This window comes from Chelonia mydas, chromosome 6 (genome assembly GCF_015237465.2).
Source record: "Chelonia mydas isolate rCheMyd1 chromosome 6, rCheMyd1.pri.v2, whole genome shotgun sequence".
Taxonomy (NCBI): domain Eukaryota; kingdom Metazoa; phylum Chordata; order Testudines; family Cheloniidae; genus Chelonia; species Chelonia mydas.
Window position 1 is genome coordinate 26,396,729 of NC_051246.2, and position 24,027 is coordinate 26,420,755.

Genomic DNA, 24,027 nt, shown 5'->3' on the forward strand with positions numbered 1-24,027 from the left:
GAAACATCATTGTCCCCGAGTCCATACCACTTCTAGAGCGGGAAGGGTTAACAGGGCATAAAGTGGCTATTGACAAATTGTAAAGATTCAGAGATGTTGCAACCAGTCCAGCAAGAAAATAGAACTGTCAAGACATGGTGCATTATTAGTTTAATGGTTTGTACACCAAAGGGAAGGTCAAAACTTTTATTGTTATAGGTGATTGGGGTTGGCACAAAATCTGATCAAGCTGATCTCACCCTTGGGAAAATTCTTAATAATTTCCTCCTGACATTTCAAGAAATCAAAGACTTTCCATGACACAACTTCCTTCTGGCATACCATGCCTATAATACGGCACATATGTACTGTGTGGGGATAAACTCTATGGATATAAGTTTAATATCTGTGACAAACTGTATGTTCCATTTGAATCCCAACTGTATCCTGCATGTTCAGTTAGACAGCTCAGTCTTATATAGCTCACTGAAAATGGCAGTTCACTATGTTAACAACATCTAAAATCAGAATGGCTACCATAGCATGGAAAGGCTTGAAAAGTTGCATAGATCTGTCTTGAGAGAGAAACTCACCTGCAGCAATGAAAATAGCTAGGAGAAATACACTGAAAGATGATGCCCTCCATACTCTTCAGCAGCAGCCAACATATAACAAGATCGTGTACACACTCTGGTTGACCAATAGTTTTTATTTTTCTTTTCTTCTCCCTCCCCACAATCCTCTGTGATCATTACACTGTTCTGATATGTACTTGCATTCTTACTATATGTTCTGCACAGTTCAGTTCCATGAAAATCTGGGCATAATCTCAGTCCATGAACAAATACAAGCCTGCATACATTCTACCTGTTGCTTGACCTATCTTGCACAAATGTATGTTTGCACATGATCAGAGCTGGCCACAGATCTTGTGAAACTCTGTATTTGTTGGGTCCCAGCTCCATACACATGTACCACTGGGTTCTTCCCACTACATGGGCCAGGAATCCAAGAAGTAGAGCTGAAGCATAACTTTTCCATATGGGGAGCATGGGAGGGCAGTTAGGAAATTTAATCTCTGCCATAGCCCAGTGGTACCAGAATCAGGTGGACATAGCCAGATCTAGGCACAAGCAGACTAAGCAATTGCTTAGGGACCCAAGCAGCTCAAGGTGGCCACCTATTCACTTTTTATTATAAGAACTTGCCTGTTTTAGTATTGCAAGGGGCGAGATATTCCTGCTTAGGCCCCAGTGGGCTAGCACTGGCTCTGCCATTGGAGTTGCAGCTAGGGAACTGGAAAGGAGACTGTGTAGTGTTGCGAGACTCACACAGCAGCACCCCCTGCTGGTCGTCCAGGGAATTAGCTCGCCAGCCTCTGGAGCACCCTCTATCGGCCGGTATCTCGCCTGTCACTGGCCCCCCATGTCCCTCTTGGACCCCAGTGCTCCCTGTCCCTTGGGTCCTGCCCCCTGGCAGTACCCCCACAGTCTCTGGGTCTCCCCTCCCCAGGGAACCCCCAACCCCCTATCCCCACCTCACCTCAGTATATGGCTACTGCCAGCCACCACCTAGCCCCTGTTCACTGGGGTGGACTGCAGTGTATAAGCCACTCATCACAGGCAAGGGGGATTTGGACCTGCTGCCTTCACCTACCCTTGGCCTGCCCTGTTGCAACCCCAGTGCCCTGTCTTAGGCCATTTGCCAGACCTGCAGGCTGGGGCTTTTCCAGCCTGGAGCCTCCCAGCTCCTCTGGCCTTCCCCAGCCCTACTTCACATCAGGTACACTCCCCAGCAGCCAGGCCCATCTCCCTCCACAACTAGAAGAGGCTCTGTCTGAGCGTCTGGCTCACAGCCCTTTTATAAGGGCCAGCTGTGGTCTGTCTGGGGCATGGCCCCAGCTGTGCCTGCTTCCCCAATGAGCCTGGGAACTACTTGCCCCCAGCCACAGCTCTCTCCTGGGCTGTTTTAAGCCCCTCAGGGCCGGAGTGGGTAACCACCTCGCTACAGACTGTCTGATAGGCTTACTTTTATCTGCAGTGCTGCATCCCTGGAGGTGCTTGGCATTATATGGCTCTATAGGCTATAAAGATCTACTACTAACCTTCTCTACTGTATAAGACATATGCACGTGTTTGTACTGCACAGTATTATATGGCTATATAAGCTATATAGACCTACTACTAGCCTACTGTACTACTACTGTATAAGACACATGCAGATTAAGTTAAATCTTGAACAGCTTTCAGGGATATATTCACAACTGAGTTTGTGGGGTGGGTGTTAGAGAGCTTATTCCTTCGCTCTCCCACTTCCCTGGTCCTTCTCGCATGAACAGAGAGCAACAATACCCAAAGTCCAAAGGTGCACACAATTCGAACTTCCAGCAAACTTAAATCCAAGTTCCTTTTTCCTCATTTTCGAATCCCAATTTACTTCCTGTTTGCCCCTAATTTATATTATAATATTATTAGCTATACCTTAACCGATCATTCTACTAACATTTACCTAACCAATCCTAACATATTGTAACATGATTAGCTAACCAATTATATCCCACCACCTTAATTAGTTTACACCCAGCAAAATTAATTATACAGCAGATAGAAACAATCACAGAACCAGACAGAGACCATGCAAATAAACAATAGCAAAATGGGAACTATAATGACAAAACAATACAGAAGTGAGGATTTCACAACTACATCTATAAAGACATAAGGGTTTCCCAGCTGTGTCTATTGATAAGTGAGTTCTTACCAGACACAAAACTATCAAACTAAATTTCCTTTTACATCTTCTAGGCTCCTCCCTTTCTCTGGAGGTGATAGATTGGATCACCTTGCTAACAGCCCCATATTGACTAGTTTGGAATGTGAGGATGTGACCATTCGCTTCCCAGCTTATGGCTGCCTCTGCTGCTTAGCCAAAGGCATTGGCCTCAGAACAGGGCCTCAGACTGTCACAGTGAGAGAAGGCCCTTACACACATTCTTTCTTATATACCTCTATTAAATGATAGAGGTATATAATGTATTAATGATACAATAATGATAGAGGTATTAAATGATCATCTAGCTAAATGATAAACACCTAAATTCTTAAAGTATAGGCCTTTACAGGCAGGCCTGAATATCTATATCCTAACAGTGGGGGGTTGGGATTTAATTAGAATTAGCTTATTCTGACAAATCATTTAAAGATACTTGACAGCTCTGCCAGCTGACTTGATTTACATGTATGTTACAAAACCTTTCTCAGCCTCTCTAGGTGTACATTAGCCCATCATGTGACAAATAAAGCTTTCATGGGCCTCTTACACTGAAGGACTGTGTCAAGGGTAAGCCCCAAATTTGACTTCCTCTTATTTATATTTCAGTGCCTTAGGTGTGCTCATGTGTTGCTGGAATACAGAATCTAACTGTTTTAAAACTGAAAAAGGGTTAGCCTAGATACCATACTTAAAAGGCACGATTAAGGAAATTTTCCATAACTTTTCAGAACAGACGTCAACTAAATTGTCAGCAAATGCCAAGTTAAATATTACTTCTGATCTCTGATGGCAGTCACTGATTCCTTCCTGACATGCACACCTGCCTTTTTCTAGCACCACCATTTTCACATCTAGCCTTGTGACTGGGTGGCATTATTAGGACTAAGCTAGAATCAACAAACTTCTGTGAGGCATAACATTGCACTGGTAGAAAATGGCTTCAGCTCTTTGTGTCAAGTGGTCAAGTTGGTGACATAGGGCCAGATCCAAAGGCCGCTGAAGTCAATGGAAAGACTTTAAGGAGCTTTGGGTCAAGCCCCAAATTTTCAATTCCTCAGCTTTGGCATCTCTTTGTTGCCATCTCTCTGTCTAGCTTAATCATAAAAGGAAAAGAGCCTCTAGAAGGCTGCTGGTATTTATAACTCACCAACCCAAGGTCCCTCAAATGCAGTGGGAGCAAAATGTAGGGCCAAGTTGTGAGCGAACACAGGGAGGACTTGACAGCAGATCAGAGAAGCATCTTCAGAGGTGTGGCAGGGCTGAGCCAGGGGAGGGCCAGTTTATTCATCACTACATATCCAGGCCTAAACACCTCTGTACTGCCTCAGCTACTACTACCATCCACTGAATGCAATAGAGACAGCCATCTTGAATAGATGAAACAGTGTGTGGAGAATGTTCCTATGACATAAATAAAACAGACAGTATAAATTCTAAAGTTCTTTATTCTCTCAACACACATCTATACTCAGCTGTTATTAGCCTAATTTAATATGGTACCTCTTATTAAGAACATAGTATAAATAGCACCTTATTTGGAAAGCTTTCATGCTGCTTATGTTTGACTTAGTGGGAAACATTAATCTGTTTTTTCCCCATTATACTCATAGTTATTAGAATATTTTTGTATCCACTGTTGCCAGAACACCGAGAATCCTTTGATGAAACCCCAGTACTGCCCATAACGCTATTCTTTATTTTTAAATGCATCTTTTAATGATAAAGTCAATAAATTGTTTTAAAAGTGCAGCTCTTCCTGTTTAGTCCAGTTAACTATTATCTCCATTTTGCCCTATCTTTAATTACCACCCTTGGACAAATGCCATTAAACTAGGACAGTGGTGGTGGAGGGGAAGCCAAGAGCTACATGCAACCCAGGAAAACTAAACAATTGTCCTTAGATTAGGTCTTATCAACTCAGAAAAATATCACACTTAATATTAAATTTATGGAAGCTGTGGCCAGGGTGTGTCTGGTCTTTCCAGACCAGCCATCCTCATGGGTAATAGGCTGTACTGCACATCCATACTTCTGCCTACAACACTTCTGCCTACAATATTTTCTGTGTTCTTCCCTTTCTGTAGCTTTTATAGACACAATACCAAAAGGATTAATGATGATCTCCCAGTCGGGTTGATGGTAGAAAAATACACTGACCTAATCTCTGTTTTGACAGAGTTGTTTACGAAAGGGATCACAATTCTCTTTATCCTTTACAATGCATCCATCATTTCTTAGACTCTCTGCATTGAAAGCATCCAGGCAGAAATTTCTAACACATGATCACAGTATCAGTTCATTGGTTGTAAATCAACTGATGGTTCTCATCACAGGCTGCACTTGGATTCTGTGCATGAAGACCAGACATAAAGGGGTCCAAGAACACCAAGAATACCTCTTGAATATCAACCCAGTCTTCCCTCCCTGCACTCAGAATATGTATTGATGCCAGACTCTAAATAGGATGCTGTATTAAATCTCTCTTTCTTTGAACACTTTAAGACTATGCCAAGTTAGTGCTTATTCACTTTCCTAACTCAGGTCTTGAGCCTGCAATGTTCTGAGCTCTCCTGCGAGGTATCAGTTCTCAGTGCCTTGCAGGATCAAACCCTCAATACAAAGTTCCTAGCAGAAGTGACAGATGAGTGATCTGATTCAGCTAAAAATACCTGAATATTTATCAAAACCTTGAACAGAATCTGATCCAAACATTGTTTGAGCTTAAAAACACTCTGAGTTCCTTTTTAAAAAATGTAACACTTGTTTCCACATTTGTATGGGATTCCTGGATTCACCAGAAGTACCAAAATCCTGTGAAAACATTCTTTAGGCATTTAGTGCTTGACTGCTGACAGAAAATATTTAAATGTGGTGAGAACCTGGTCTCGGGAAATATTCAGCCTGATTTCCTGATCCAAGAGGTTGCTTTTCAGCTTTGGTCAAGCCCTGTGCACTTATGGGCTGATGATGGCCTGTTGTCAAGGCACAGGCTGTGTACATTACTGGCTCATCATCTCTAGCTTGCAGGTCTGATTACCAGGAAAGTTTTCTCAAAAGAGGTCTCTGAGTCATCTTTTCTAGCTTGTTGAGGTGTTGTTAAGTCAAGGATCGTTGTGAGCTCTCTTGCCCAGCAGCTTTAGCATGCTTGACTGATGTCAAAGCACAAGTCTTTGTGACATCTCTTGCTCGGTATCTCTAGCTTGGTGAGCTGAAACCAAGACACAAGCTTTTGTGAAGTTACTGGCAGAGCTCCTTGGTCTGGACTTATGTCCAAGTACAGGCCTTTTGACAGGGCATTAGGTAAACAGCTGGAGTTTTCTTGAGCTTTTGTGAAGGTTGAGACTTCTGAAAGGTGTCTGGTTCAGAACATCTTTCTTTCTGGTCTCATGTCAAGGGACAGGCTTAAAATCTCTAGTTTGCTAGTCTGATGAAGGCACAGATCTCCATGAGATTGCTGGCTCAAAACCTGTAGCTTGTTAAGGTACAGATCTCGGGAGTCATTGGATCAGTAGCTCCAGTGGTGCACTTATAAGAAGGTACAAATTTCTATGAGGTCTCTGGTTCAGCTCCTCTGGCTTGCTAGAATGATGCCAAGGCAAAGCCCTTTGTGAGTTCTTTTGCTCAGCAGCCGTAACTTGCTTGGCTCATGTCAAAAAAACAGGTCTCTGAGATTACTGAGTTGGCTGTAGCCACCCACTGACTTTAAACTTAATTTGTTTCTCAGTTGTTCCTTGCATAGAATTTGTGATCAGGGCAGGATTTTTAGATAGGTAGAATCATTATGACATGGAAAGACTATAAAAGGTTATTGCAAATTCCCCTAGTTTAAATCCTGGAATTTGAGTGACACTTTGCATTAAATATTCTAAAGGAAAATGGTTCTATTATTTTTAACTGTGGGGAAAATATCTTTGTTTCGGCTTAATCGGGAACACTAACTCATTTTGTAACAGAAAAGGAGACTTACAGAGACATGTTGGCAATGATTCTCTTGCTACACTGGTGTAAATCAGAAGTCTCTCCATCAATATCAAAGGAGTTACACCAGTGAAAAACTACTGTGAGAGGATTATTAGGTCCAAGTTTTAATCTATCTAGATGCATATGTTTAGACATACTGGGAAAGGAGTTCTCAGAGGCTAAGGTTGCATGGGGCTTTTATGAATGTTATCTATGTGGGAAGAGAATTTTTATCTAAGGAGTCTCAAATCAGAGGGCCAGATTTTCTACTCCAATCTGACTGTGCAAAGAAGTCCAAATCTGATTGTATTTAGCCATCTGAGAGTTCCCTCAATGTGTGGGTGGGGAGAACGCTCAGACCAACTCCCACACCATCCACCATGGCAGCAACTGGGGCCGTACCAAGTTGGCATAAGTTAGAGCAGCCATGGGAGGTGCAGATTCTCTCCCAGAATCAGGGAGCCATAACTGGTTTCCTTACAATCCTCTACCCTCTCCTGAACCAAACAGATCTCAGCACAAGACAGAATCTGAGCTGGAATCTATGATTTACCAATTGAGTAACTAAGAACAGGGAACCTTTTGTTGAATGCTGTCTCTCTTACTTTTCCCATCCAACTTGCTCCACCTTATTGTTTTGGATTCTCGAGGACTGGGAGCAGTGAAACACATGTGAGTTGGTTTAGTGCTCCCCACTTTACCAGTGTATTTGCTTTTGTGAAATTTCATATGTTAACAAAAGGGAACAAACTAATAAACATTCCAGGATAGCAAATAAATGACCCTGTGTTTGTACAACTGTGCTCAGCACAATACGTATGTGCTGTGAGGTCACTGGTAGCAGTTTAAAGGCAAAAAAGGCGAGTGGGGCAGTGCTAAATATGTAGGCCCCTTTTTGGATAGATTGAAGATCGGGGACCTGGTTTGGGCACCCTGACTCAGGGCTGCCCAGCCCTGGCACAAGTTAGAGCTGTACAAGGGCAGCCCTGACTTACACCAGTAGAAGATCAGACTTAGCAGGACACTGTTCCACTAAGCCCACTCCCCTCACTGCCCCACCCTCACCCGACTCCTACTACTCCTCACCCCTGACATGCCCTTCCTGCCCTTACACAGGGAATAATGGGGGTGGTGACTGGATTAGCCACCTCTGCCAGATTTTCACTACCAGCAAGTTACCTTGCACAAGGGTAATTCTCCACTAGCTATCTCCATTGACTTATGGCCACTTTGGGCTGCTGATGCACCTCAAAGTGACTCCGCCAGAGGGGAGAATCCAGGACTTTGTGTGAGGACAGTGGATTAGTCACTATGCACAAATCCACCAGCCGTTGCCTCTAATGAACCAGAAGTGCAGGAGCCATGGGATCTACGCAGGCTGATGGCTGTATGAGCACACACAGATACGTTTCCCTCTCAGTACCTTGCCTGGTGAGGAACATTTCTTTATTCCAGGGCCCCCAGCAACCTAAAGTGGCACAGCGTGTTCCTTGTAACTATATAGTCTAGCAAATATATTTTTGCTCTCACTATAGGTACTTACTCAACAGCTTTCTGGGTCAAAGTATATAAATCCCAAATTCTCTAATTAGGACTCTTCAATATCTACTACAGTCAGGTTTCTGCAAAAATGCTACGCCTCCAGTATATAATCTGCGGATTTAATGAGTGTCTGTCTTTCCCCCCATATACAAGGCAATTCAGTTCAGAGATAAATGTGACCAGACTAGATTAGCCATTTCAGACTCAGTACCAATATTACTAATGATGAATTAAATAGAGTGGATCAAGAGTGTTTGATGAAAAAAAATTAATTAACATTGGCTCTCAAAATGAATTTTTCCCATTGATTTTATAACTTTTACATATCCCAAATGTCCATTATTCTGCACTAGCAGAAACTCCTCCTGGCTTGTGGTGGAGCAGCCATACTATTGCTGCATGGCAGGGCCAGAGTGCACAGAGGTGCACAGAGGGGATTCCACAATGGCCCCTTCCATGAGAGTGTATAGGGGTGCTTTTGTCTGGCAAGACAAAGGCTGAGAACATGGCCAGTGGGTCTGTGAATAGCATGAATCCACTTGACATACACTTTGCCTTCAGGGGAAAGAGTAGGCTGCAGACACGCTGGAGAGGTGTCCTGGCTTCAGGTTCAGGGAGGGAATCTACCTCTGATTTGGACCTCTGTATAAAGCCTGTTTACACAGTGGCTAACAATTTCATCCAAAGGATCCCACTCTTTCTGCTTAGATAACAGGCATAATCCTGTCAATCTATTTCCTGTTCATTTGTATACAAGCTTATAAGACAATGCAAAAAAGAGCTAAATATACCGGACCAGTTTATCCTTAAAGTAATCTGCAGTCAATGGATTAATTTCAACTAAAATGCACATGAAATCCCCAATCTTGCAAATAGTCGTGAATATGCTTACTTTCAAGCATGGGAAGAGCCCCTTTGATTTCAATAGACATATGCCAATTTACATCAGCTAAGGATCTGATCCACTGTTCAAATGGGGGCTAATGAAAGGGTGATACTAACAAGGAAATTGATAACTCTTGTAGTTTAGGAATTATATTTATTATTAATTATTATTATTAATTATTATTTTATTTGCATTACCATAGCACCTGGAAGCCCTAGTTATGGATCAGGACCCACATTGTATTAGATACTGCACAAATGAATTTAAAATAACAAAGAGTACAGGAGTTTATCCTTATAGTGAGACCAGCATCTGAAAGCTTTCTCCAACGTTTCTAACAGGATGCAAATTGTTATATTATTTGCAAACATAGATAATTAAATGGAATCCCATCAACAAACAAATTCCAGAAGAGATACGAGGGTAGCATAACAAGATAAAAGGTAAATAAAAGATAAGACATTTTAACAAGCCACAGGTTACCGTAATGATTTCTTATCACTTTATGTTGATAGCAAAGAGCAAACAAGTGTCACTTTAAAAGTATAATAACGAAAGTCTACACAGTATAAAGAACTCAAAAATATTGACATCCTAATGGAAAGAGAAGATAAGTCCATCTTATTTAACTCCTTAATAAATGTCATTCCTTAACTAAAGGCCATATGCTGGTATTAAACTCTAATTAATAACGGGGCTGCTATGACAAATAATATCCAGAGACAGTTTTGGTAGAAGGAGCTTGCCAGTGCCATTCAGTCCTACCCATTCTTCCCTTCTGCACATTCCTGAAAACTTTCTGGAGAGAGCTACATTAGGCCGGAGCCCTTTCCCAACGAATGGATACAGTCCTTGCCTGACCAAATATGTTTCCCTTGTGTGGTCATTCTGAAGGAGCAATACTGGGAGTAGCACAGATCACTCAAGTTTGGTTGTTTGAGTTTTGTATAACCTAAACCTAACTTGAGATCGGAAGCAAAACTGCTCTTTTAAGGCAAGGCCCTGGATGGATGTGGCGGGCCTAAGAGGGAGGAGTGGTATCACTGCAGCGGGAACTGCAGGAGGAATGCTTGTACATGCAGCCAGAATTCTTCCAGGGAGATGGTGCTGCAGTTTCAGCTCTGCTACCTTTGGGCCTGAACCACCATGTGCTCTTTCCCTGCTCCCATTCAGCTCTGTTGAGTGGTGTGGAGGGAAGGAATTGAGGCAATAGGCATGTCTTTACATCACCTCACTTGGGCCTCCGTGCAGTAAAGAATTAAAATATGTGCCTAACTTTAAGCACGCATTTAGTCCGGCTGACTTCACTGGGGTTACTGATGTGTGTAAAGACAGGCACATTCATAAGTACCTTGGAGAATCAGGGTCGAGTGTGGCCAGCAGCACCATCATGGAACAACGCTTCCACTTCCTCTTCCACATAATGGCTGGTCCTGGTCAACAGCTCACAGTGGTGAGGACTCTTTCACACTCTCCCCAACCCTTTGCCCATCTAGGCAGTGTCAGTGACAAAGCAACCCTTTATTTTTTGGTAACCACCTACTATATTTGTAGCAGTCATATTTACTTCTTAGTTCATTGTATGTACTGAAATTGTGTAGGTACTAGACCTGGTCAGAAACCGGAATTTCCATTCCATAGGAAATTCTGACCTTTGAAAAATAATTTGTTCTGAATCAGAACAAGTTGCCAAAATATCAACACTTCCTGCTCACTGAAATTTAAAAAAATTTTCTATTTGGAACCATCAGTAAGTTTTATTTTGATAAAGTTGAAATGTTTCACTGCAATAAGGTAAAAGCATGTTGTTTCAATAAGGTACAATATATTGTCTAGACATTTTGATTGATTTTGTTTTGATTTTTATATTAAATTCAAATATTAAATACAATAATTTACATATAATTTGAATATTAATATTACCACTTTAATATAAAAGTCCAAACTAAATTAATCAAAAAGATAAAGTAAAAAAGAAATGTTTTTACCTCAAAGAAATGACTTTTTCCTGTCAAAATTGACATGTTCCTGTGAAACATATAAATGTAAATGAAACTGCATTATTCAATGAAAAATTGTTTTGTTGCAAATGTTTCAACCAGCTCTAGTTTATGTGCTTTGAGCAATTTGTCACATACTGTAGGAGAATGTTTGCCCAATAGGCTGGATTAACATGATAGTGTACAGGTAAAAGGGATATGCGCTCAAAGAAACCCAAAGCACTCATTAAGCTAAGAGTGTTTGAGTCAAAGAGCAACTGTGTCTGCTCTAAGTGCCTAATAAAACATCAAAAACATTAGCTTGTAAAAACTAAAAGTCAAAATGTGCTTTGTTATTTCTTAATGAAACAAGGGTGTTTTATCTCTTCACAAAGCTTACTCATATTTATTAAAATTTCAGTAAAATTGTAACATTTAAAATAAACCTATTTCATGGGTCTGATTAGGCGTCTGGCAGATGGTGAAAATGTCCTGCTGTCTTGGGATCTAACCCAAAATTCCCTAATGTCAGTTGAAAACCTTGCCTAACACAGCATCTTGTTTGGCTCTTGATTGCCATGGAGGAAGTTGACTGCAATTCCCAAGCAGCCACCTGAACAGCTATCAGCATCAAATAAATATATTCAAGCAATGTACATAAACTCTGTAAAATTAAAATATTATCAGGTCTTTTCATGCACTACTAGCCAAACTGTGTGTTGACTTATTGAAATCCATGATTGGAATACTGATACTGTATCCGGTATAACACAGTCCAATGGCTGGAGGTTGAAGCTAGACAAATTCAGACTGGAAATAAGGCAAAGAATTTTAACAGTGAGAATAATTAACCATTGGAACAATTTACCAAGCCTCATGGTGGATTCTCTGTCAGTGGTAATTTTTAAATCAAGATTGGACGTTTTCTAAAAGATATACTCTAGTAATTATTTTGAGGAAGTTCTACAACCTGTGTTATACAGGTGGTCAGACTAGATGATCATAATGGTTCCTTTTGGCAAGGTACAGAGTTTATCCCATAGTGTCTCACCTGTTAGTTAACTCACACAGCTGCTAGTGACTTCCAGGCAGGAATGGACTCAAGCCATAAAATAATTCAGATCTGGATTTCAAATATTTCAAAATTTGGGGGGGTGGGGGTTGTTTGGTTTAACTCAGCTTATTATAAAGGCATGGGCCATGGTCAAAAACCAGACAGAGGATCTAAGTTTGAATTTCAAACACCTTACACTTGAGATTTGGTTTCTCTACTTCTAGAGCTGCAAAGGCAGTTTATACTGAAAACACAATAAGAAAAAAAATGGGTCCAGATCATCAAGAGGTGTAAATCAATGTCATTTAATTTGAGTCACCAGCTGAGGATCTGGCCCACAACCTTTTTCACTGGTTTTGTCGAAAGACAGACGATATTACACTTCCCCAGTGCAGTTACTTTTGCTACAAATGAAAAAGAAAAGTCCTTGAGGATTGGCTCTTGACCAAACAGAATTTATCAAGGGGTAATTGAGATTTTTGCCATGATCCTGCAAACACTTATGCATGTGCCTAAAATTATGCATGTGTTGAAGTCTTTGCAGGAACAGGGTGTTATATTTTAAGATCCTAGATTGTAAACTCCTCAGGGCAAGTACTTTTATTCTTATTTGCAATTAGGATGCTACATAATTAATATATAATAAAAAGGGATGGGGATAGTTCCTTGCATAAAATCCATAATTTGTTTTAAATATGTATATATCTCTTTTACATAAGCAGTAAAGTCCATGTGTTAGATCTTTCCTGAACTCTCCTGTAACATATACATCCTCTTATGCCACTGATTTTACATAGAGCTTTATCTTGCTTCCAGTGTATTGAATGAAAAGTTGAGGTTCTCAGGCAGACTCTTAACTCCAGAAGCTGTCTTTTTAAAATAAGCACCAAAATATCGTGAGACACATGATAAAATCACAAGAGTTGCCTGCACTGATTTGTATGATTCCTATCATCTTTGACATGAGGAGGGTTTATGCAAAGAGGGCCTATTTCTGGTTTGTTGGTAAATTCTGGATAGCCATAATCAAGTTGTGCACTGCACCCAGGCTGATTTCTCTTTTCTCTTCTACCAGTATTACCCCCTCCAAAATGGTCAGTCTCTAGAAATCATTTGCTACATTGTCTTGGAAACATATCAGACCAAGGAAGAAGTTTGGTTAATCTCTGTGGTCAGTCGGATAAGACCCTAACTCATTTATAAGATTAATGCTGGACAACTACAGATGGTTAAGCTTGATGTGGACATGACTCATCAACACTCAGGTCTCCATGAAGCCCTTACATTCCTCTACATTCCACTTTGGCATGTGCCTTTTTTATGTTCTCTCCCCTGCTATGAAATGTCAGAGATGAAAATTCCGTAGAGGCCAATGATACGCAATTTAAATTTCTGCATATTTCTGCCCAAGGAGTGAGAAACTACCTGAGGCACTGTCTGGCTGCATTTCAGTGTATATCACTGGTGAAGCATTGTGAGATCCTTTCGGTGGAAAGGCATTATCTAAATGGAAGTTATTTTCTACATCACTTTTCATCCGACACTGCTAACTTTGTAAACAGATGGTAGAAAAGCCAAGTGTAATAGCATGTGCTTGCCTTTTAAGGCAGACTGTAGGGCCAGCTCAACCATATTCCTAGTGGTGGCCTAGAATGAGTGGAATTCTGGGTGTTGTAGTTCCCAGGGCTGATAGGAGTTAAAAGCAGGGAATGCTGGGAAGGACTGCCAACTACTATCAGTATCCCCGTCTTTCAAAACATGGAGAGACCAGGAAAGGAGCTGTCTAATGCCTTAATTTAAAGCCAAATAAAATCACTGGGAGTCTTTCCACAGATTTCAGAGGGCTTTGGTTCAGGCCCTGTATCTCCTCACACTCCTTCCCAGCATTCCTTGCTGCGACAGCCTCTAACTCCCATCACTGGGGACTACAACTCCCAGAACTCCATTCATTCTGGACTAAAATCAAGACAGGAGAGAGTGCTCGTCCTGTATCCTGCCTTAAAGGGTCCGCATACATTATTACAACCCACCTGGCCACATTAGTATTTGTAAACCAGCTTAAGAAACTCTACCTGCTCTAAAAATAAGTAGCATGATTTGCACCCACACAACACAATCTGTATTCCAGAACCACATTCGGTACCCTCTATGGGGGTAGTCTTCAATCTGTCTCTGATTAACACACTTTCAACTACTGCCAAGGGAGCCATGCTCACTTACCATCGCAGCAAAATTATTTGCAAAGCCAGTTTAGTAACATGGGCAGCTTAACCATTTGAGAACATCAACCACCCTCTTCAATTATTTATGCTTTGGAAAAGGTCTTTTGGTAGCTGGCTTCATTATAAAATGCCTTCTCCAATAAAAACATATGTTATTGACACAGTTGGGACAGAAGGCTGGTCAATAAAATAATTACAGTCCTCCTGAGCCTACCTACCCACGAAATTAGTACAGTCAGGGCCAAGACAAACTAGGAGGGGAATAGAAATATAAATAAATGCTTCTACTCCCCAAACCCACAAGTGATTGTATAATAACAATACTTTACATTTATATAGTGCCTTTCATCCCAAAGTGCTTTACAAACTGATTTACAAACTATATCCAGGGATCACTCCCTCCACCACTGAAATACAGACACATAACGCAGAAATTACTATGGTTTAGTTTAGCAGAAGAAAAGAAAAAAAAATTGTGCAACTGAAAATAAACGGCAAATTTAGGTAAGGATAAATACAATTACTCAAATTGGAATCTGGCCCTGGCACCGGGTTAACATCCTTTTCATTTAGGCAACTCACATGCCATCTTTAAGGGACAGCAAGCAATTGGGATCTCCATTTCACACCTTAGCTGAAGAAGGACACATTATAAAATGCAGTGCCCTGTAGCACTATGATGAGGGCTTTAGTCCAGTACTGAGTCATAGGGTTCAAGGCCCAGACTGCTTGCATTAGTGTATAAGCATTTCTGTTATTTCTCTCAGACATCACCCAGTTTTCAAGCTTGTCATGTTCCATTATCCCTTATTATATTTTAATTTAGCTGGTTTTCCTGCACCTATGTGTTGGGGCGTGGTGTGGAGATTTCACAAGTCTCTCCCAACCTTCTCCCCTCACCTCCTAGGCTAAAGCCCTTCTTATCAATCATGAGGCAAAGGTTAGTGTCCCCTGCTGAATCACCTATACCATTAACTACATCACCTTGTATTTTCCACAGAGGCTGCTATTCAAGTATAACCTGTCCTGATTGGTCTTAAATTGTGAAAGCTAACCGTCACAGCAAAGAAGTCATATACATTAGTTCTAGCCACCATTTTTATATATAAAATATCAGGATAATGAAAATCTTCACTCAGTGGGTTGTGCAGCTGTTCTTGGGCATTGCTTTCCTGGAGGGTGTAATTATGTCTCTTTTGCCAGAAAATAATCTCCTCTTCTTTGACCATAAGAAAAATAAAATCTTCCCACTAATACAGTTTTTTAATCAGGTCTAATCACCTCAGTGCCCTGGCTCCACTTAGGCATTTTTTAAAGTTTGGATTCATTTCTCTGGCTGATTTACAATGCTACCAGTATGTACTACCGAACTTTCGGTACGTGACTGCCTCACCAACACAATGAAGAATTTAAAAATAAATAGTTTAAAAAACAAATGCCTGTCTTTAAAAGGAAGGGGCAGAATTTTTCCAATCCATTTATCAGTGATAAAGAGAAGTAAGGAGATTATGGTCATTGGATTACTGCCAATGACATGTCGCATTACAATATTCAAGGGCTATCAGTAATAGTGAATGCTGAGATATCTCCCTTTTAGGAAAATTAAATAATGCAAGATGGTAGCTCAATTTTGTTAGGTCCTTTGCAGATTGAAAGCCAAATGCATAACATGAATATTCTCCTTATAATACTTCATTTTATTTCATCTTTCTGATTGTCCTCTTTCGACCCAGATAGAGCAGAGGAAAGACCAGAAGAGAGGTGATGCAAAAAACCCCAAATCAAAGCAAAAAGCCTTTCAGGCCACCTTTTATCAATCATAGAAATGCAAAAAATGTGCACATACCCCAAACATTTTTTCCTACAGCTTCCCTTTAATAAGTCTGCATTTGCCAACAGTTACTATCACCATAGCTCTGATTCAAAGCCCAATGAAGTCAAGAGGCTTTCCCTCGGGCTCCAATGTATCTAAGATTTTGCAGTATTTCCCTGTACTAAGAATAACAAATTCCTCCGCTAGCCCAGATATGCTGGGTTGGTCACTGTTGTTAATTATTGACTTTTTAGTTGAGATCACTAAATGATTAATCCAAAATGGCTTGCACCATATTTTAATTTTCTTGTTTGTTTTAATACCAAACCCTCTCCTGTGTGTAGCTGCTACTGCCCTGAAAATATAGCTGCTTGGGCAAAGGTATTACAGTGATGGATGTCCAATGCAAATGTTTCTCTATTGAAATTTCGCTGCTGCACAATGTTATTGTCATTCAGTTTAATCAATACAGTTTGGCATATAGTCTCCATAAACATTAGTTATGCCATGCAGGCCAATTGTTTTCTCCCAGACAACAAGATTGAGGCTAAAATCCATGTATCATAAACCAGCCACAGGTAAGGAACAGTAAACTTGACACACCTGCGTGTACTAAAGTAGCTCAGCAAGTTTGATAGATATGTATTATAGTCCTTTGTGCCTTTGATTTATTACGACATCCTTGTCAAAGTTCCGTCCAGAAAGACAGTTCAGCTTCTAGTTTGGAAACATTTTACAAAAACTGGCCAGTCACTATGAATTCCTCTGTTATTTGCTTTATTTCTCTGTCACACACAGTAAGTGGTACTCCAATCTCTTTTTTGAGTCCAGACGATCCTTTAATTTTTTCCTGTCCCATACCATGTCAACCCTTCTGTTGAAAACAAACTTGATGCAGCCTTCTTCAGAGCCCTGTCAATGCTGTTCCTTCAGTCAACTTACACAGCAATTCCAGACACTGTTTGTTCTGAAGTGAAGGACTGAGCTTGGGTCCCCCTCATTTGGAGCCTGATTCAAAGCTCACTGAAATCAATGGTGAGACTCTTTCCATTGACTTCAGTGAGCTTAGGATCACCTCTTTTTGTTTCCTAGCTGCCTCTGCACTAATGTGTGAGTGCCCTTAATGTGTGGTTATAACAAAGTGAGTCACAGTGTACCATACTGTGCCCCTTAAATCCATGCACAGATGATCCACTGTGCCTCAGGGATCTGGTAGGGAGTACAAATTGAGGCCCAAGTTTCTGCAGAAAAGTTACTGAAGCCTGAAGCAGAATTAAATTTTCAGAGCTGCCAATTTTACCAAGCCCTAATCAAAATCTAACTTTTGACTAATTGAAATCCTGGAGGATGAAGAAGGCCTACACGTGACAAGCACCCGAACCAAAGCTAACAGATTTGCTTGAAGACCTGGCCTTTCCAGCCCCTTTGGAGAATGAGCATGGCCTCCACTCCTCATGAGGTCAGACTTAGGGTCATTATTGCCTTTATCAAAATCCTAGAAACTTCAAGAAGAAACCATAAGATAAATTCAAACAATAGGTAATTTTAATTCTTGGTTGACACTGGGCCAGCGACCTATAGGAAAGGGAAAGCATTTCAAAATATTATAAAGAAGTTAAGGCAACAGTCATCAGTTTTCCTACAGTTCCTGGCCAGGTATAAGGTTGCTCACAGCCAGGGGATGAGATCTTCCTCCATTGAAGCCCCTACTTTTTTGCAGACCCTTAAACAACCACCACAATCCTGCAGAACAACCAAAAACGTCACCAGAACTAGCCCAACAATTGCATACTCTACGTGATGGTATCCTCAGCTGTTGTTTCTTTTGCTAGCTTTTTAGCTACTTCCGGTATTACAAGTAAGGTAAGCACAGAAGATCCCGAAGAACAGAAGGTGAATGAACTCACATAGGCTTCTAATGTTTCCAAAAGCACTGTACTGCCTACACAGTATCTCTTTCCCCATCCAGAGGTCTTGATCCAGCATGGTAGTTAAGCGTATAGAAATTGAGGTCCTGTTCATAGGGTGGAAGGAAAATAAGTGTGGCTCTCACAGGTTTTTCCAAGATGAATATTAAATATAATCAGTAAACTTTATATTTTACAGACTTTTAGAAGACACAATCAGTTTTTGCAGTAAGAGCTGATATAGGAGCAGAAGTTTAACATCCATCGGTTCTTTCAATTCCATGTATTTTTAGCCTAAAACTCAAAGCATTTTACAGGAATCCAAAACATCTGTATTTCCCAAGTCTCTTTGCTTCTTTTCTCTGATCTTTCTCATATTCTTCAAATGACATATCTGTAAAACTACTATTCCCATGACGCAGATTTCCTGGGAGGTTTTCCATTATCCCATGCTCACTTTTTTAATATATTTATTGTAAAAAACATGTAATACAGTAGACTATAGGGGCGCTTAGCATGTCTAGTACGTCCTGAAGCACACCATCTGCCACTGCCTTTATTGAGGAAAAATGAATATCTTTCTGTCTGAGGGTTTTGTACTGCCACCCATCAGTGTAGCATCTCCAGATACAACCAAATCAACTGGGTAAAGAGTGCATCACAGTGAGATTGCACCCACTGTGTGATCTAAGTACGATGAGTAATCACAGCACCAATCAGAAGTCAGTAACAACCCTTGTTATCATCTGCATTCTGTCTCAACAGACCACCAGGCTTGAACCGCACTAAACTTGTTTGGAACAACATGAAATACCACGGGCGTATACGTCCTATTAAACCACTCTGCAAGGATGGATTCCTGGGCGGTATCCACAAACCCATGCAATGATTTTATAACTTTATCATTTATAAGCAGATGGATAAACCATAGTGATAAAGTGCTGTAAAAGAGATTCTAAGGAAAGAGCACTCTAACACAATTACGCAAAATACATTTCTCAATAAGTTATAAATATTGAATATGCTTTAACCCAGTGCCCAGCTTGTGTGCCTCATTGGGTGGGAGGGGTGCATGTTTGTGATTTGCTAGCCCCAACATTTTCCCAAGCCCACTGCATTGCATCCCTGGGATAATTGGAGAATTCACTGTTCATAAGTGGGGCAATTCAGTAGCCCCTCCTCACATTCTGCATGAGATCTGAGGAATAACCCTGACATTTCACAGTTCATTAAGATAGATTCACTAGTCCCACACCTCCAGCCTACTGTGCTGCTTGTGTCCTGGAGTCTCATTCAAGGGAAAAGGAGCCTAAGCATCACAATCACTCTTTTATCAATTAAAGAAGATTGAAAGTAATTTGTGGACACACTCATTCTGAAGGAAGACTATGTTGGTTAGAGGTGTGATTTTTCTTTAATTGGTACAGCTATACTGACACAACCCCTAGTGTGCCCACCGTTATACTTTCAGTGCACGGCATTTTGCAGTCCTACTGCTCTTTGGTACTCAAGCAAGATAGAGCATTTTAAATTTGGGGTGAAGAGGGGGCAAATACATTAAAACACATCAACAAGAACATAAGAATAGTCATATTGGGTCAGACCAGTGGTCCATCTAGCCCAGTATCCTGTCTTCCAGCAGTGGCCAAACCCAGTTGCTTCAGAGGGAATGAACAAAACAGACAATTGCAAGTGATCCATGACATTTGCAGGTAGCGATGCCGAACTGCTCAGAGTGCCTCACCACAATTAAAGCTCCAGAGTAGCAGTGGTGCAAGTTTTACTATTGTCACCGCTATGAGCCAAAGTGAGCTGGATACTCGTCTGCTTTATGCACAATTAGCATAATTGATCATTCCAGATTATTTACAGGTGGGTGATGAAGTGCAAAGAATGCAATTTGATTCTCAGGTACATGCTTGAGGCTGCTAGTGGTAGCAGCAAGGGAAATTTAGTTGAGACTGATAAAGTGAGCATATCTGATATGGCAATCAGTGATGGAGAAGAAATATGGAATAAAAAGATATGTGACGTCTCCCTGTGCAGTCAGGACCACTGAAGTCCCACTTAAACTACAAAATTGTTCTCTGTGCAGGGCTGAATTTTGTCCTTTTAGAATAAGTTCTCGCCTGCACTGTGACATGGGATAGAGCTAGTGCACAAGGCGCTCAATAACAGACTCAGGACCATCATTGTTCTAGCCGGTTGGGGCTGAAATAATCCACTAACCACTGTTAATCTTCCACAGGGATGAGAGAAGGAAGGGTGCATTTCACCTGAACAACCCTGGAAGCTGATGGGCAATCTGGTTTCCCTATAAAAACTGTCTGCCTTCCTAGCTCCAGGGTGAGTGCAAAGCTATGGCTGCTGTGGCAGAAAGGCAGCACTGTATCAAGTTGCTGGTGAAAGACTTGAATAATTTTTGCACTGTGGGCCTAAGTCTCTGCATACCACACACTATTAGTGAACTGCTTGGCCAGGGACAATGACTAACGCCATGACTCTGTCAAGGAGTTCATGGACTCTGTGATTTTAAGAGATGTCCACGAGTTCTGGAAGATTGTTGCCGGGGCCGGCATTACTGGGTAGCAAACAGGGCATTTGGCCGGGGCCGCACGTCAAAGGGGTCCCTGCAAAGCAATGACCATTTTACACTACTGTGTGTCACAAACAGCTAGTTATACAGCCCCTGCTGGCCAGCTGAGGAATCCCTCAACATGAAGGTATCCCTGGGAGCATAGAACCTTTGTAGCTAGCTCTGTGCGACCCACCATTGTGGCACCTGCTATAGGGAGCTTGTCTGTGTGGTGGGGTCATGACAAGAACATGATTGGCATGAACTGTGGCAGACAGTGGCTGGCGTAATGACTCAGCAGAGATCATTATCAGCCAGCACAAGTGAAAGCAACACTGCACTGAGGATTGAACTGGTCCCCAGTAAGCCCGAGTACTGGTGTGTGCGTGCGAGTCAAGCCGGTGTGAAACCGCATTTCTCTCAGGGCCTCCCATTGGGTTTTATGCTAAGTGGAATCAGCCGGACCCAAGATATACGAGTTTCTTTCAACACACCCTGAACAAACAAATTGCTACTTTCCTCCAGCTTGAAGACATGGGAAAGGACAACCCCATTCAGCGTGGTAGCTGTAAGGTAAACAGCCAGGCTATATTGTTTTCTGCTAATCCACCTGGAAACATTTTAGTTACCACTGATTTACAAGTGTTTGGATAGTTTAAAAAAATGCCTCAGTCTGCCAATGTTTGCTATCTCTTTACAGTACAGAGGCAAGCAATTAACACTATGTATGCTGCACGTATGCCTATAGTAACTTTTCAGACATATTCACCAAGAGTGGGAAGGTAGCTGCAGGCTACTGGAGTTTTCCTTTTTTGCCTTACTGCATAGGGACAAGGTTCTTTCAGTTCCTGTGGCCCACTGGACATTTAACAGGGCTGGCCTTACTATGAGGCAAACTGAGGCGGCCGCCTCAGGTGCCAGACTGGGGGAGAGGGGGGCGCTCTAGGACCCAGAGTGTAGAAAATTGTGTCTGCTGCTGGTGCATATGTATTCTCTCTGCTCTAGATGCACAGAGATGGTGGAGTGCTGTGCTGGAGGAAGGAGGGCACAAGAGACATAACAGGCAGGCAGGAGAAAAGGTGAGAGGGAAAAACAAAAAGCAGCAGGAGCTGCAGGGAGAAAGAGAAGGAGGAGCCTCTTATGTACCTCTCTGGCACCCCCAGGAGCCTAGACTGATTAACCCCAGCTTCTCAGGGAGCTTCCTGTTTCTGCTGCTTCCCTGGACCCATTTGAGGAGAACAGGCAGTGAACTGAAGTAGTAGGAGCCAGTTAGGCCCCTAAGACGCTGATATCTTCCCTCACTCAGGCCCTGCTACCAGCCTGCTTATTTGGCCCCTTCAACTGAGTATTGAGAGCCACTATAGCTGGCACAGAACAGCAATCATGAGTGAAAGAAGAAAATGCCCCTCTGGGGCAGCATTCAGAAAAAGAAAGAAAACAAAGTAAGCTTTTCTATCTAAGTAGGAAGGAGCTCTCCTGAGATACATAGACACAAATGTTCATGGTGAGCCTTCCGGCCCCAGTGAGGATGTGAGTGGTGAGAAGATGCCTGATCTTCCAGTTAGTCAGAGTGCAGGTGACCTGACAGCTACTACAGCATCCATATATCCATCTCAAATGGATGTAACCATGCACATTCCTGAAGAAAAGTGTAGATCAGAGTGTGGTGGAGGTGCAAGAAACAGCCGCTGCTGAGCTTAGTTCCTTAAGTCTAGATGATCCAAGATTGTAGGACCCACTTGAGCAGTAGCCTGAGGGACTTCCTTGTACTGCATGGGCCACAGCAAGTGAAAACTTCATGTTCCCCAAAGACAATGAAAATAGAAGTTTCCATCCAACACATTACTGGCATGAAATCCCCAATGGTAACAAAGTGGAGAGGCCATGGCTTACGTATTCAAAAACCCAAAATGCTGCATACTGTTTTTGTTGCAAACTCTTCCAGTCTAATATTCCAGGCACATTGGGTTCTACAGGAACAAAAGACTGGAAAATCTGGCTAGAAATCTGGCATGCCATGAAAAGGCAGCAAATCACCAGAGAGCATTCCATAGGTGGAAAGAGCTTGAGATGAGACTAAGGTTAAAGGCCACCATAGATGATCAGCATCAAGAGAAGATTGCATCAGTCTCTTTACTGGCAAAATGTTCTGAAAAGGCTCATTGCCATTGTGAGAATGCTTGCTACCCAAAACCTAGCACTGTGTGGCACTTCAGATCAGCTGTATGTGCCAAACAATCGAAACTTCCTTAAAATTGCGGAGCTGATGGCTGAGTTTGATGCTGTCCTCTAGGAGCATCTAAGAAGAGTCACCACCCAAAAAATGTACTGTGACAGGGTCGGGCCAGATGGCTATAGGAGAGTAATAGAAGGCAGATATATTAGCCCCAGGCTAAGTAGGGCCCTTTTCCCTGGGTAAGGTAACAGGAAAGGTTCCAGAACAATCAGGAACCTTCCGGAGACAATTAAGACAGGCTGATTAGAACACCTGCAGCCAATCAAGAAGCTGCTAGAATCAATTAAGGAAGGCTAATCAGGGCACCTGGGTTTTAAAAAGGAGCTCACTTCACTTCAGTTTGTGGTGTGCGTGTGAGGAGCTGGGAGCAAGAGGCACTAGGAGCTGAGAGTCAGAACGCGGACTGTTGGAGGACTGAGGTATACAAGCATTATCAGACACCAGGAGGAAGGTCCTGTGGTGAGGATAAAGAAGGTGTTGGGAGGAGGCCATGGGGAAGTAGCCCAGGGAGTTGTAGCTGTCGCACAGCTGTTCCAGAAGGCACTCTAGACAGCTGCATTCCACAGGGCCCTGGGCTGGAACCCGGAGTAGAGGGCGGGCCTGGGTTCCCCCCAAATCCTCCCAACTCCTGGTCAGACACAGGAGGAGTCGACCTGGACTGTGGGTTCAGAAAAACAGCCAAGCTGAGGGCTGCCGTGAAGCTCCAAGGTGAGCAAATCCACCAATAAGCGCAAGACCCACCAAGGTAGAGCAGGAATTTTGTCACAACTGGTGTCCGAAGTGGGATCTGGTGTCCACAGTGCGGCGGAAGAAGGAGGGTGTTTGGAAAGGGGGAAAAAAAAAGGGAAGAGGGTCTATTTTTATTTTTTTTCACCACAATGGAGGAGGTAGTGCAGGCACTGACACAAGCCATGGCTGCCCAGCAGGAGGCTACTCGTGTCCAGGCAGCTGCCCAACAGGAGGCAGTGCGGCTGCAGCAAGAAACTAATCGCCGGCTGATGGACCAGGCTGCTCAAGACCAGGCTATGTTGCGGGAACTGGTAAACCAGGTAAAGGCCCTTACAGAGGTGAACCGCGGCCATGATGGGACGCAGATCATGCG

At 42.2% G+C, this 24,027-nt stretch overlaps 1 long non-coding RNA gene across 1 annotated transcript; it reads left to right on the top strand.

Moving 5' to 3' along the window:
* The first annotated feature begins 1,451 nt into the window (after positions 1-1,451).
* On the top strand, positions 1,452-23,780 carry LOC122466270. The gene is made up of 3 exons (XR_006291661.1): positions 1,452-1,761; positions 21,703-21,707; positions 23,770-23,780. It is a non-coding gene; the product is annotated as an uncharacterized LOC122466270 (long non-coding RNA).
* The last annotated feature ends 247 nt before the right edge of the window (positions 23,781-24,027 follow it).